Source organism: Callorhinus ursinus, unplaced genomic scaffold (genome assembly GCF_003265705.2).
Source record: "Callorhinus ursinus isolate GAN/ISIS: 27379988/994484 unplaced genomic scaffold, GSC_fseal_2.0 scaffold4, whole genome shotgun sequence".
Classification (NCBI taxonomy): domain Eukaryota; kingdom Metazoa; phylum Chordata; class Mammalia; order Carnivora; family Otariidae; genus Callorhinus; species Callorhinus ursinus.
The window spans coordinates 97,365,106-97,376,331 of NW_027397066.1; the positions used below are offsets into that span (position 1 = coordinate 97,365,106).

Consider the following 11,226-nt stretch of genomic DNA (forward strand, 5'->3'; position numbering starts at 1 on the left):
AATTTGGGGGGGCACATAAAGATTCCGTGTATAGCTAGAAAGAACCTAATGTTAGGGCCTAAAATTTTTAAACACCAACACAGTTGGTAAACTTAGGGGCTAATTCTCTCACTACCATCATGACACCCAGGGAGGAGGGACATTGATTTAGGTCCATCATTTTTAAGGGACTCAGAAATCATGGGCGTATACATACCCACACACAAATTATGTCCACCTGGGATCCACCAGCCAGCACTCACATGCAGTCTACATCCCTGCAGCTGTGACTTAAGTCCTGCTCAGGTCCTAAGGAATACTTCTCCATATCTCGTTCTAGATCCTCATAACAAAACACTACCTCTGAGTGTCCCAGAGAGACTGGCAGATGGTGTTACGGTCACTGACGTAGACAAACACTATTTTGCATTGCAGAGAGAAGTTGTGTGATGGAAGTGCTTACATAAGGTAAAAGACAAATTAATTACCTTGTCACATCCTTCCTTTCAGATAGCAAGAATGTAATAAATTCTTGCATAATGAAGTATAGTGTCAAGCATATGCTTTCTTATTTTTTTGGTGCTCCAGTTTGTGATACCGGAGTATGCACAAGTTAGCACAGTAGCCATAACAATGGCCTGCAGTGGCCAAGGAGATTTTTCCAATATTAAATAATCCATTTTATTTTTTAAATCTATGTGCATATGTGAATGTGTGTGTATTATAATTTAGACATAATGTTCATAAAGAATGTATTAGGGTTCTCTGGAGAAACAGAACCAATAGTAGATATACCTGATATAGATGGATGTAGAAATGAGAGAGAACAGGGATTTGTTATAAGGAGTTACCTCATGTTATTTCAGAGACTAATTCCAATATTCACAGGGTGAATGGCAAGCTGGAGACCCAGGAGAGCTGATGGTATACTTTTTGAGTCCTAAGGCTGGCTCAGGACCCAGGAAGAGCCAATGTTAAAGTCCCAGCTAGAAGGCAATCAGGCAGAAGGAAGGAATTCTCACTTATTTGGGGAAGGTCAGCCTTTTTCTTTGACTCAGGCCTTCAACTAATTGGATGAGGCCTACCCACAATAAAGACTACAATTTGCTTTACACAGTCAGCCAATTTAAGCATTAATCTCATCCAGAAACACCCTTACAGAAACACCCTGAATAATGGGTGAGCACCTTGTGGCTCAGTCAAGTTGAAAAACAAAATGAACAATCAAAGTGTAATAGCATTTTTTACTTTGGTAACATGTCCACTGAACTGTAAAGGGTTTTATTTTTCTGAAAATACTTAATAAGATTTAATAAAAATGCCAAATATTAAATAAAGCATTTTTTATTTTTTAATTTTTATTTGATTTCATTTCCATATTTAATTATAATTTGCTATTCTTTTTTATACATGATTTTGAATACTTTAGTAAAATACTCTGAAAATATAACAATATCAATTTTATTAACTTCTATATTTAGTTTAATTTTTAGTTAGATTATAATCAAAATTTGAAAATGTTAAAATATAATTACATTTATTTTTAAAATTCTTTAGATAACTGAGAATGAGGCAATTAAGATTTGGGGAAAATAGAAACTATGAAAATAAATGCTAGAAAAGAAAAATTCTAAAAGCAAAAAAAATAAAAAATCTTTAAAAATGCAGGCCTATTATATTAAAAAAAACTAGAAATGATTAAAGTAAGCAGACATATATAAAGTATGACCCATATGAAATTTATGAAGAGAATAATACCAGGTCTTTTTTAGATGAATACTTAATTACTGTCAAAAAACCATGAGAATATAAGCGTACCTTTATATGCACTCAAGTCCCAAGTCCTGTGGAAGAAATTTTTCACAAGAGCTGTCTGCAGATCTAATTAAGTTGTCAGACATGCCACTGCAGAGATTTTAACATCAAAATCAGAACGCCTGAGAGGAATGGAGTGGAAGATAAGGTGAACAGAAGAGCTTGAAGGCCCTAACAAAGAGACTTCTGGGTGTAAGGGCTGTAATTATAACTTAAAATACCAGGTAGAAGAAATTGTACAAGGAGACTCTTACACCTAACCTTAAAATTTATAAAGTTTTGTTTAAGTCACTTGTTTAGTGACAAGAAAAATAGCCAAAAATTTGTTGCTATGCCAAATTAACTGACTGAATTTGAGAGTAGAGCTCAGGATATTCTTGCTTGAAATACTGTGGTAGGCACATTCCTTTAAAGGGATGGGACATGAAAGTACAGCAGTAATAAGAACATGTTCATAATTTCTTACAAAGAAGTGGTCAGATTTGTACTTGAGGAACTTAATTCTAGCAACACACTTTAGAATACATTCACACAGAGTTTCTAGATAAAGCTAATTTTAAATCACTATTAAAACACCACAAAAACCTGCATGAGTGCTGTCACAACCAGGAAAAAGTATTTCACAGATCTTCAGATAAGGGGAAAGTAATTTACTCAGGTAACCACTGAGGCATTTATGTCAACCCATGCTCCTCAAAGACTGCCCTTAGGAGTAATGTAGATCTCAGCAGGAATACTAAGGCAGGCCCATTCCTGGGAGACATAAGGATCCTCTGAGGGTTGGCTTAGACTTAGGAGTCCTCCATGGCTTTCTCAAATTTTCTCAAACTTTATGGCTTTCTTAGACACTCCCACCCAAACTTCATTATTTTACTCCAGGGCAATCTTGTATCATGACCTGCTGGCTTCCAGCCTTTCTAGAATTGTCACCACTTTCTCTCATATATTTCCCCTAATAAAATTGAAACATGTTGGCATCTGCTTGACATCTGCTCCTCAAAGACCTAGACTAATACAAGGGCAGAAGCAGGTATATGGACAAGAGTATATGCAAGCAATTTTGGAAATAAAATTAACAGAAGTATTAGCAGATTTTGTGAAGCAGAAGAAAGAAGAGTCAAATGGTAATCATATTAACTGAGGTTTTGGTTCAAAAAGGGGGAAAAAGTACTTGAAAAAAATTATGAGCTCAATTTCAGAACATGTCCAGTATGAGATGTTATGGGCCCTTTGGGGAATAATGCCCAGTAGACTGTTACAAGTGTTAATCATGAACTCATAACCTAGACAAAGGCCAAACAGAGATGCGTGTTTGACAGGCATACATATTAAGAAGACTCTTTGAAAAATAGATTTTGTACTACTTACAAGCTAACAAGTTAGCCTGATGCAGTTTTACGGATTCTGCTAGAAGATATGAGACACCCAGATCAGAGACAGACAGTTTATTAATCATGAAAAATGCAGTAGCCTGGGTACTCCCTTGTGCACTGTGCCACAAACCCCAGTTATCACAGAGCCATATAAGGAAGGCCAGATGATACCTGCACATATAAAGGGTTGTGTTATTGAAGATAAACCCTGAGCTTAAGAACCCAATCTTTGATAATGAGTAGTAAACATGCCTGCCCTTTCCTCTGGTGGAGTGGGGGGAGGGTAAGGAGGAAAAAATATCTTTATTTTTTAAGGTTATTTTCTATTAAAATAGCTTTGAAAAGATAGTCTAAAAAAAAAAACAGTCTATGGCCTCCTCACAAAATATGCAGAAACATTAGAGACCCAGGGATACCTGCCAAACATGAACACTAGCAAACATATCATCAAGTAACCACTCTTGAAAAACTGGAATGCTGGTTAGAACATATAAGTGACATTTCCTACCTCAGATTAGAAAAAGTGGACACGTGTGTGTGTGTGTGTGTATGTGTGCTTATGAAGATGCTTTGTTTTATTTTCTGAGCCCACACAGGTCTAGGAAAGCATATTGTTTTCCTATGGCTTCTATAACAAATTACCAGAAATTAGGTGACATAAAACAACAGAAATTTATTCTCTTTTAGTTCTGGAGGCCAGAAGTCTAAAATCAAGGTGTCACCATGACCACAGTCCCTCTGTGTGTTCTCGGGGAAATCCTTCCTTGCCCTTCCCAGCTTCTGGTGACTCCAGGCTTCCCTTGGCTTATGGTTCGTGTAACTTAAATCTCTTCCACCATTCTCACGTGGGTTTCTCCTCTGTGTGTCCTTCCCTCTTCTTTTCTCTTTATAGTATTTGTGTTTGGATTTTGAGCCCACTCCAATGCACAATGATTTCATCTCAAGAGCCTTACCTTAATTATATCTGCAAGGACATTTTTCCAAATAAGATCACATTTACAGTTTCAAGGTGGACATATCATTACATGAGGGGAGGAAGTATTCATTATTCAATATACTACAGAAGTATACAGCAAAATAGGCTCTTGATAATGTTGCAGGTATGTTTTCCAAGAACCATGTCAAAAGTTAGCACTCAGGCAACATCCTGCTTCTAGTCATTATAAATATCTTTTTCTGAATTTCTATTTATTTCTTATACTTATTTAGCTTCTGGTTTTTTTAAATATCTTCCTTTAGATTATTAAAGTTTTATTTACTTGTTTTAAATTTTGGCTATGTTCCTTATGTATATCCAGAAGTAATCATATTAATATTTTCCTGCATTATAGTTTCAGGTGCCTTAAAATATTTTTTAATATGTCTTTATTTGCTTTTATGCATAAAAGACTCCCCACCAATCAGAGATTTGATGGCTGTTATCTTTTTAATTTTCTTTTACCTTTTTTAACATAGTGAGCTCTTTAATTCATCTAGAATTAAATTTGGTATCTGATATGCTGTAAGTCTCTAATAATCTTATTTTTTCACCTATCTGTTAAAGTGTTTGTTTCATCCATTAAGTTAGCTTTTTAAACTTCTTTTAATATGCCAAGTGTCATTTTAAGATTAACTTAATTTTTATTCACACATTCATTTAAAAACTCTTAGGTGCCAAATATTTTTTAAGAAAAATTCTAAATGCTGTGATAATTGTAATAAAGAAATGTTAAAAGGTGGGGGAGGGAAATTAAAGGATCCCTCGAACTGAGAAGGTACGTGGAGACCAGAAAACTCCATGCAGTTTAGAAAGAGTTTTATTCAGGGTAACTTACTGACAGGAAGATACAGGGCAGGTGATAATCCAGAGCAAAGCAGCTATTCTCTGTAAAATCCAGACCTTAATCTGCAGATTATATAGAGGAAGGAGATACATGGGGGTGGGGGGGTGAATTATAGTGAGATCAAAGGGTTTGCATGCACCTAATTAAGCTAACCTTTAATTAGATCTGGTGGTTCCACCTATGCATCTGGAAGGGGAAATACTTTGTTATCTCTAACAGATTCATGGGAAACCAAAGCAAGGCTCCCCCTACCACAGCTTTGGTGGGCCATTTCTAAGGTATGTATACCAATGTCCAAGAGCCCTGAATACATAAGCAAATGAACATGAACAAGATGGAGGGACAAAGATACTGTTAGCACTCCTACAAAATAAATAAATAAAAATTCCTACCTTCATGGAATTAACCTTAGAATGCATGGTGACGGAAAACAATAACAGCAACAAGTTGAATATGTATAGCTTGTTATTACATGTTACATGGTGATAAGTTTGTTGTGGAGGGAAACCAAACTGGGAAAGGGTAAAAGAAAAGTTGGAGGGTAGAATTTTAAATAGAATTGCCAGAGAAGGTGATATTTGAACAAAAAAATAAAGGAAGAAAGGGAATGAGTACCTAAAGAAAGACTTTTTCAGCCAAAACAAACAGCAAGTACCAAGTCCCTTGAAATGGAGGGTACATGAGATCTAAGAATGAGGCCAGAGTAAGAGGGACAATAGGATACAGGTCTAAGAACCATTGGGTTCAGACTCTCTAGGATTTTATAGGTTATTATTTGGGCTTTGACTTTTCCTCTTAGAAAAGCATGAGAATGGTAGAGGGATTTTAATTAGCAATAATCGCGCCTCGGATAAACCTCATTGGCTAGGATACTACCACTGCGCAAAGCTTGGTGGAGGGATTTTAAACAGAGGAGTGTCATAATTTGATTTGTACTTTAAATGAATTAAACAAAATAAAGTGAAGCCAGGCAAGGGTGGTAAGCAAATGATTGCATTAATCCAGAAGAGAGATATGGTTAAAAACTAGGATTATACCATAGGAAATGGTCATAGTCAATTTAATTCTGACTATATGTTGAAGATGAGGTCAATAAATTTGCTAAAGGACTGGATGGGTATTGGGAAAAAAAGATACCGTTGGTCAATTTCCAGCATTTAGACTTGAGTTTTTGTAAAAATGGAGTTTCACTAACAGAGGGAAGGATGCCAAATTAGCTAGAAGTTTTGAGGAGGAAATATCAGTGAAAAGAAACAAAATTCAGATGCCTATTACTCATCTAAAAAGACACTTTGAACCGATAGCTAGTTATAAGTATCTAAAATTCTGGGTAAATAAATATATATTTATATATTGTAAATATAAATTACAGATACAACAAACAGGAAAAGCTGATATTGCAGAATTAAGAGACAGTGGTTGAAGTAAGAATTGCAAAGTGAGAAAAAATGAGATACTATTCTCAAGTGAGGCTATGAGTTGTTACCTAGGACCAAAGATACTTCACCATAGAATCAGGAAAAAGACAGAATTATGGTTACAGATGCTGATAAGTAGGTGACTATTTTTGTAGCCCCTCTTAGTTTTTTCTGTTTTCTCAGTAAGAGGAAGCTAGGTTATCAGTTGTGAATGAAGGTGTGAGGTATTAGGGATTTGAGAGAAGAAGAAAATGTATGAAATTGCTGTCTAGGAATGTAAATAAGTGAATGGACCTTGAAAATACATATGATTCACAGGAAATACTAGGGCCAGCTTATTCACAAAACTATGACTTTTAAATGGGACTAATCACTATGGTCATCTGGTTTTCTCCAGGACGATTCAGCTCTGTAGGAGCACACAGAACTGAATTTACCAGGGCTATGGCTTGGCCAAGCTAATACAATTAAGCAAGAGGACAGAAAGAGTGTATTAGCAAGGCAATGAGTCTAATAATTGGTCATGGATTTTAGGCTGGGTAGTGGGAAGAAAAAGTGAAGTGAATCTAATTTGAAGCTAAGGAAGCTTCAACTTCAGGGCTCCTTACTTGCTCTGCCTTCTCCCAAGGCCCTGGGTAGGCTGTAGCCATGTGGTAATACCTGTGATTGTAATTAAAAATAGTAAGAAGATATTTAACCAAAATTATTTGTTTTCCCCTTTATACTTTTTTTTTTCATTTTACTCCTCCTAGCCCTTTGTTTCAATGCTGTTTGTGTCATGTAGTGTTGAATTAACATAAAGGGAAAATGAATAGAAGACACATTATTTATATAATAATTAGTGTGATATGGTATGTGTTTTGAAGTCATATTTATATAGTTTAGTATTTGTTAGCTATCCCATTATAGAAATGTTTTCTAGGAATATTCTTACCACATACCATGGGACCTGACACAAAGGTACTGGGTCAATGGCCATGCTGAGTTACAAAAGAAACCTGCAGCATTTACACCTGGATAAATGTCAGTAAAGAAGGAGAAATGTATGGAGTCAAAGTGGATGGACTAATTTAAATCCTTTAGCTTATATATTAAAGAAACGAAATAGAGATTTCGCCACATTTGACAATTTTTAATAATCACTTAGTATTACTACTATAATCTGTGAATTTGAAATTTATTTTTATGAGCTATCAATAACAACAAAATAAATTTTGATTATCCACACTGGAGAAAATCTGAAATATCTTTCTATTCTCTCCATAGAAAATTGTATTACAATACCATTATCATAAAAAGAAGCAATTTTAGAACTTGCAACTGAAAGTGTTGAATAAAAACCACTTAAAGGTGAGTCAAATAGTTAATATCATGTTATTTTTTCTGTATTTTTTGTTATTTGTCCTATTTTTCAACTCTGTACAATTTGCAATTAGTTAATAATTTTAAATAATAAAATTTTAACTAATAACTAATAAAAAATATTTAGTTATATTTAGAATATCCAAGATTCATTTATAGCCCTAATATTATATTTACATTCCCTATTCTTTATCCTAAGAAAAGCCCTAAAATGTGAAAGTTTAATCAGTCAAAATTTAATACCATTGCTAATAATTTTAGTCACTTATTTTCATGCCAATACAAACCAAAAGATGCTTTTGTTTTTCATATTAATAATCAGCTCTTTTTCAAGCTTTAAATTGTTAGCTTAATGGTATCAAAATGAAATAGGCAGGTACATAATCATGAAATGATCACTTTTCTAATTCCACATGAACACAAATGAAAATTAACATTATTTTTTTATAGTAACATGGGCATAACTTTTTCTTTTGCTGTGCTGCACTCTTTTAAATCAGATAAGACATAGGCATCAGAATAAAGGCACAAAGAATTATTTTAGGATGATTTTTTTTTTTTGACTGGGAGATAAAGGGCAGAATGGAAAGGAAAAATCCAGTTCTTGTGCATTTCCCCCAGGTATAATGAAGGCAGTCAGTTGTCTTAAATATTTCTTATAAAATGAGCCTCAAGTTTTCATAATAGTTCAATAAAAGAAAAAAAATAAAGAGCTTGTAGGAACGCAGCAAGATGCTTGACTTTTAATAGGATCCCCAAATCTGATTATTTTTTCCCTGAAGTGCTATTATAGAAGTCTTCATATAGGCAAAAAAAAAAGTATAAAATAGGTAAACAAACAAATGCAGAAGATTGTAAAGAAGGAGGATCCTGATTCAGTTCGCTGCCATGGACACACCAAGGTAACAACTACGTCTATGCAAATAAATCTGAAAATGATCTGAAGACTAGGAGAAGAGACCTTCCACAGCTAGTTGTAGAGAGAAAGCCACATCACAAAGTGTAGGAGTTGTAGAGACATGGTCAGGAAACAAACCCCTGTGTGACTAACCACAAACAGGGGAGATATTGTAAGCACAGAGGAGTGACAGGATGAAACCCCAAAATAGGCACCCACAGCCCTGGGGACTAGCAGTGGAAAGATGAGTCTCCATGATGTCTGCCTTTGAAAATTAGTGAGGCTTCACTCTAGGAGAACGAGAAGGTGATAGGAAACTGAGTTCCCACCCTTAAAGAGACAGACAGTAAATAACTCAGGTGAGATGCAGCACAGAGTAGCAGTTTGAAAAGTCCTTGGGGCCTATGTGCCCCAAGGAGAAGGAGATTTATTGACTAATCTTATAATGGGTGCTGGAGATCTGCAGGAGATTTTTCCAGGAACAAAAGTACTGAAGAGTGTCATTTTTCTTGCCCTTCCCTGCCCTAGATGGTTAGATGCTTGTGGAAGCCAGTTCTAATACCCTTCATCCATCTTGCTAACACAGTGTGCCCTGCCCCAGTGTTCCCCTGCAGACCCACCCCAACCAAACTGCCTGCATTGGCAGACATCCCTCCAAAGTAGCTCCTACCTCACCACACTTGGCAGGTAGCCCCAGCCAGTATGAGGACCACTCAAAAGTGACTCCTACACTAGAAAGGTGGGGAGATCATTCACACACCAAAGTACCTGCAGTTTCCACAGCTAGGCCTTTAACCTGGCAACACAGAGAACAAGCCCTGCCCTCCCACATCAGGATCACGGTAGCCAGCTGAGCTGAGAGCCAGCCCCAACAACCAGTATGCCCACAGTAATTGTGGTTCAGCCACAAAAGGAGAGCACATGCAGCACACACAGGGGATGCTCCTGAAGCACTGATTCTGGTGACCAGAGGGGACTGCACTCTAGTGCACCACAGACCTCTTCTACACTACTTTCAAGACCAGGAGACACAGCTGTCACACCTAAATATAGTAACAAATACAGAGAGTAAAACAAAATGAGATAGAGGAATATGATCCAAATGAAAGAACAAGACAAAATCACAGAAAGAGTTGAAAGGAAACAAATATAAGCAAACTACCTGATAAAGAGTTCAAAGTAATAGTCATAAAGATACTCACCAGACTTGTGATAAGAGTGGATGAACTCAGTAAGAACTTCAAAGAGATTAAAAAGTATAAAAAAGAAGCAATCGGAGCTGAAGAATAAAATAACGATAATGAAAACTACACTAGAAGGAATCAACAGTAGATTAAAGGATAAAGAAGAATGAATCAGGGGGGCCTGGGTGGCTCAGTCAGTTAAGCCACTGACTCTTGGTTTTTGGCTCAGGTTGTGATTTCAGAGTTGTGAGATCAAGCTCCACATGGGGCTCCACACTCAGGCAGGAGTCTGCTTGGGATTTTTTCTCACCCTCTCCCTCTGCCCCTCCCCCCAGCTCATACTCACGCATGCTTGCTCTCTTGCTCTCTCTCAAATAAATAAGTGAATCTTTAAAAAACAAAAAGAACATATTAGCAATCTGGAAACTAGGCTAATGGAAAGCAATCAAGCCAAACAGCAAAAGAAAACCAAGTAATAAAAATGAGAATAGGTTAAGGGAACTCTGTAACATCAAGTATAATAACATTTGGGCTAGGAAAAGAAGAAAAGGGCATAAAATTTATTTGAAAAATAATAGGCAAAAACTTCCCTAATTTGGGGCGCCTGGGTGGCTCAGTTGGTTAAGCGACTGCCTTCGGCTCAGGTCATGATCCTGGAGTCCCGGGATCGAGTCCCACATCGGGCTTCCTGCTCAGCAGGGAGTCTGCTTCTCCCTCTGACCCTCTTCCCTCTCGTGCTTTCTATCTCTCATTCTCTCTCTCTCTGAAATAAATAAATAAAATCTTAAAAAAAAAAAACTTCCCTAATTTAGAGAAGGAAACACAGAGTACCTAACAAGATGAACCCAAGAAGGTCCATATCAAGACACATAATTAAAATGGCAAAAATTAATGATAAAAAGAGAATCTTAAAGCAATCAGAGAAAAGAAAATTTATATACAAGGGAAACCTCACAAGGCTATCCACTAGTTTTTCAGCAAAAATTATACAGTCTAGAAGAAAGTAGCATCATATATTCAAAGTGCTGAAAGGAAAAAAACCTACAACCAATAATACTCTACCTGGCAAGATTATCAATGAGAATTGAAGGATTAAATACTTTCCCAAATAAACAAAAGTTAAAAGGAATTTAACACCCCTAAATCAGCCCTACAAGAAATATTAAAAAGAATTTTTTAAGTGGAAATAAAAGGGCATAACTATAAATAAGAAAATTATGAAAGGAAAAAAAATTCATAAATAAAAGCAAACATATAATGGTAGAAGATTAATCTTATAAAGCAAGTAAGGACGTTAAAACATAAAAGTAGTAAAATCAATTATATCTACAAAAATTAGTCAAGGGATATACAAAATAGAAGGATATAAAACAA

General features: G+C 35.9%; 1 pseudogene; it reads right to left on the reverse strand.

Annotated features, from left to right (window-relative positions):
* Positions 1–5,753: 5,753 nt before the first annotated feature.
* Positions 5,754–5,880, reverse strand: LOC112826273 (U4 spliceosomal RNA; annotated as a pseudogene).
* Positions 5,881–11,226: the final 5,346 nt, after the last annotated feature.